Here is a 4,879-nt window from a genome sequence, read left to right as displayed (position 1 = left end):
AGCTTGAATACATGGTGTGCCATACTTGGAACATTCTTCCCTGTGTTCTGCCATTCACAAAAATATCCCCTGTGCAACTAGAAATATTCTTTGACTACACCAATTCATGGTTATCTAATAAAATGCCTTAAGCCTCACGTTTTAAAAAAATATCCTGGGAGATGTAAAGCAAGATAGGAAATATTCTGAGAACACTGTTAATTTCAAGGGGGCAGTGAATAACGGACTAATACAGTGAACCTAAGAAATATCTATGGATTTTTAAACCATTACTAATATTAGTTTCTATTTCCTGGATGACAAAAAAGGCATTCATTCATTCATTCCATTATAATCATATGTCTGCCCAATAACCAGACTTTTAAGAGATCAAGCATCTATTAGGATAACAAGTACTGGTGCTTTTAAGAAGGCCAGCCTGATGCCTGGGATCAATAGTCAGTTAACTGTCTTTGATAATGTAGGAACAGTGGGATAATATGAACTTTTGTTCCTTAAGCTGAACAAGGAAATTGGCAAATAAGCTTTGTGCCCTGATATATCCAAACATATTTAGGTATTACATATTAGGAAGAAATTCACAATCCCGAGTTAGGTAACTTTGATTGATACCACCCTATCAGACTATGTCAGAGTCAGAAACATATTCTACCTTTCTCAGAACTAGCAAGTCAACAAAAATGGACACACACTTTTCCCATCAATTCCATAATGCCTCCAATATGTATTCATTCTAGGTTGAAAGCTAAAAATCTGGTTATGATTCTGAATAAGATATAAGATATTTACACTAATCTAGAAAATGTATAATCTCCAGAATCAAGGAAACATACTAAGATGCTAAATAATATCTTATATTTATCAAAAATAGCTTTACAGGTAGTCCTCGTCTTACAACCACAATTGAGCCCAAACTTTATGTTGCTAAGTGAAACATTTGTTAAGTGAGCTTTGCCCCATTTTTCGACCTTTCTTGCCACAGCTGTTAAGTGTGGCAAGAAAGTTGTTAATATTGTTATTAAGTGAATCTGGCTTCCCCATTGACTTTGCTTGTCAGATCACAAAAGCTGGTCACATGACCCCTGGTTCCTCAACTGTCATAAATATGAACCAGTTGCCAAGCAACCGAATTTTGATCATGTGACCAAAGAGATGCTGCATGTGAAATGTGAAAAATGGTCATAAGTCACATTTTTCAGTCCTATTGTAACTTTGAACGGTCACTAAATGAACCGTTGTAAGTCGAGGTCTACCTGTAGTTTTACCGTACTCTCCATTCAAGCTTTTGTGTATTTAAATGCTACAAATTATTAAAGAAAAAAATCATCTTTTATAATTCTTTGTTTTTAGCCTCTTCTTTTGCATATCTAAACATATACTTTCAACATAAGAGTTCAGAACAATAATTCAAGTTTATCTACACCAGAAAAGAAGTCAAAATTAGCTATGTTGGATTGCTGTAATGGTCTATGACCAAATAAAAATTGACTGATTGGTGGGTTTGCTGTAAAGTAAAATCTTTAAGTTATGCTCTATTTTATGTATACAACCATAAAATTTTCTTAACAGAACATAGACTTGCTTGGCCACTGCCTCTTTCCAGAACATTTTTTAACTTCTCAATTTAGCCTACAGACCTAGTATTTCCTTGTAGTCTTCCATCCAAAAACTACCCAGCCCAGCCCTGCTTAGTTGGCTGAACTCAAACAAAGACAGAAAGGTGCTGGGCTACGTAGCCATTGTTCTCATTTAAAGTAGCTGATTCATCTATAATCAAGAAAACTATGGCTTAAAGAGCTTGTCTTCAGGCTAAGGTGAGTTTCCTTTAAAATAACCTGTTTCCTTTAAAATAATCAGATTTAAATTACAACATGCTTCCCAGTCTACCAGAGCAGATTTAGAAACTGTGTGAAAGAATGAGTACTGGAGCGGCAACATCCATCCTTTTAATAATATCTCCCCTGCTAGATAAGATCCTGGTGACACTGGATCATTAGTTCTGTATTCCAAATCTGTATTCCAATTTAGATTTCCAAAAAGAAACTGCAGGTAAATCAAATTGTCATCTGTATCTTTACAGCTTTGACAAAATAATGGTCCTCTAAATCACGGGTGTCAAACTCGGTCGTGTCACGTGACATATCATGATGTATCATAACTTTTTTGCCTTTGGCCAGCTCAAGTGGGCGTGACCTACATGTGACCCATTTGGCCCGCGGGCCGCCAGTTTGATACCCCTGCTCTAAATCATTAGGCATGGAAATCATTTTGTTGATGAGGTATACTCCATTATCATAGTAGGTTTGAGCCAAATTTGAAGTACAGACTTAAAATATTTAATGGATGTGATCAAAGGAACACAAAACAATCAGAGAAGTAAAGATTAATGAAATATTTTCTGATTAAACTTCCACAGATCTTCAAATATATATGAGCTAAAAATAAAAGACAGAAGCTTTAGGTATTTATACAATATAACGGGATATGAGTAAAATGAAATATATATTCTAAGATACAATTATCTGGGATTACATATACAGAAAAGCACCAAATGTGACTTTAAAATGTCTAAAGGACTATGCACACAAATGCTATTTTATATTTTATTACAACTGCCTCGCCATACATATCACCTCCGTCCTGCCTCATGGTCTTCAAAACTGAATAAGTTCATTTGAGAAATAACATACTACTTCTAATCTCAATGTCCCGCTAAGGAGAATTATAGCAGGTAATCATACTTCCCACATTATCTTAGCCATTCAGTTTCTTATTTCAGCATCCCTCATAATTAGCTACAAAAAAAATCTAAGCAGGGCAAGAATAGTTTTCAATTATAAAAGTGCAAGGTAACATTAAAGAGCTTATATTTGCATACCTGGGCTGTGGGACATTAATTCACTAGAAACAGCAGCTCACACGCTTCAATTGGCAAGTGAAGGGATAGTAATTCATCCTTTCACCTTAGAAAAATGATGGTGAACCTTTTAGAGACCGAGTGCCCAAATCGCAACCCAAAACCCACTTATTTATCTCCAGGTGCCAGGTGGGCGTGGCCCACTGGGTGGGCATGGCTGTGGTCATGGCAGACTGGGTGTGGCCAAGATGGACGTGGTCACCTCGATGTTGCTCGTGGGGAGGGACGCCTGTGGGGGCAGGGTTGGGGGAGATCCAGGGGGTCTCTGGCAGGTGGGGCGGTGGGCAGGAGGCTCGTCCTGCGGGGTGAGGCGAGGCAAGGCGAGGCAGGGTAGGGGTGCCATTGTCGCAGGGCAAGGCGAGGCAGGGGCCGGGGCGGCTGCTGTCTGACACCATCGGCCCCCACACACAGAGGCCAGCAAGCGTATGGGGGCCGACAGTGTCCGTCAGCAGCCACAGCCCCACTCTGGGGCTCCACAGCCCGCCGCCAGCAGTTCAGAGAAGCCGCCTTTGAGCTGGACGGCTGGCCGACAGCTGAGGAGGCGATGCAGTGGATCGTGCCCAGAAAAAGGAGAGCATGCGAGGCCAGGAGGGATGGGACGGGGGGAGGGAAACCAGCCATGCTGGGATGCATCCGGGCATGTGGGACCTCGGCGAGTTAGCTGGCAGCTGGTTGAAGAGGGATGTTGCCATCTCTGGGGCATGGTGCGCGTGCCCACAGAGAAGGCTCTGAGTGCTGCCTCTGGCACGTGTGCCATAGGTTCGCCACCACGGCCTTAGAATGTTCACATTTCTTGCAATCAACAACAATGCTTATACCAACGCAAGTAATTTCTTCAACATTTTTTAATTTGCTGCCCAAACTGGTAATCTGATTTGAAAGCTGCAATATATACACTATCATTTAATCAAAATTAAATGTAATGTCTTCCATAAGCAGCAACAAGCCAACAAACAGAAACCAGTCAGGTGTCAGCTGAGGCCAAGTTGAAAATAAAAGTGAGCTAGTATGCTCTTTTTAGCATTGCTCCTGAATTCCCACCTCCTCACCATAAGCTAACTTTGCTGACAGAACCATATTAGGAAGTCTTTCATAGTGAACAAAACTTATTTATCAACTCATCACAGAAACAACAGATCCACCAGATTATTCCAGAATAAGAAACCAAATACAGAATCTGAACAATCTTGTATGTATTTACAAATAAAAATATAGCTACTTTTCTCATTCTTCAAATGATGTAGTCTACATAAATACTGATAACATGAGCACTGCAGCTCTTTTAATATTCCATACTGTTCAAAAAAGTGCCACAGTGAAAAACTAAAGTATTTTCATAATATTGTGAAATTTCAAACTCAAGTTATTTTTTAAAAAATTCTACTATATATATCTATACAGTTATTTGTCCAGTTATTCCTTGAAACAAATATCCAAGGTAATTTGTTTCAAGGAACTAACTTAGAATCAAGTTTACAATTAACACTTTCTCAATAAAAGTATGCCTATATATTTTTATTAGAAAAATATTCAGTCTGTTCCTTTGAATCGTCTCTGCACAGAATATGTATATACAAAAAGAAGCAACTTGTTGAAAGATCCAAAAATTAAAATCTGAATTGCCACATGACAGACTTACAGAGAAAAGTGAAATTATTGCTTTGCAGTATTACCCTGCATCAACTATCCAAATTTACATGCTATATCAGCCAACATTCACTAGAATTTCAGAATTCTGTAGTTAGTCTTCTCTCTTGTAAGGATTTTGGTGTAACTCTATTTCATGCATCCTGAGAAAAAAGTATAATGCCTGATGTGGAAAAAAAGTGAAGTTTAAAATTCCCAGTAAGCCACAAAACTCACTAGATATTCTTGGGCAAATTGCAAAGTTAAATGAATTTACAACTTAGGATTTGATTTACTACTTTAAAAGCACATATATTACACTCTGAAATATTAAGA

The sequence above is a fragment of the Protobothrops mucrosquamatus genome, unplaced genomic scaffold (genome assembly GCF_001527695.2).
Source record: "Protobothrops mucrosquamatus isolate PMUCROS unplaced genomic scaffold, P.Mucros_1.0 scaffold1044, whole genome shotgun sequence".
NCBI lineage: Eukaryota > Metazoa > Chordata > Lepidosauria > Squamata > Viperidae > Protobothrops > Protobothrops mucrosquamatus.
Note: the sequence above shows the minus strand (reverse complement) of the source record.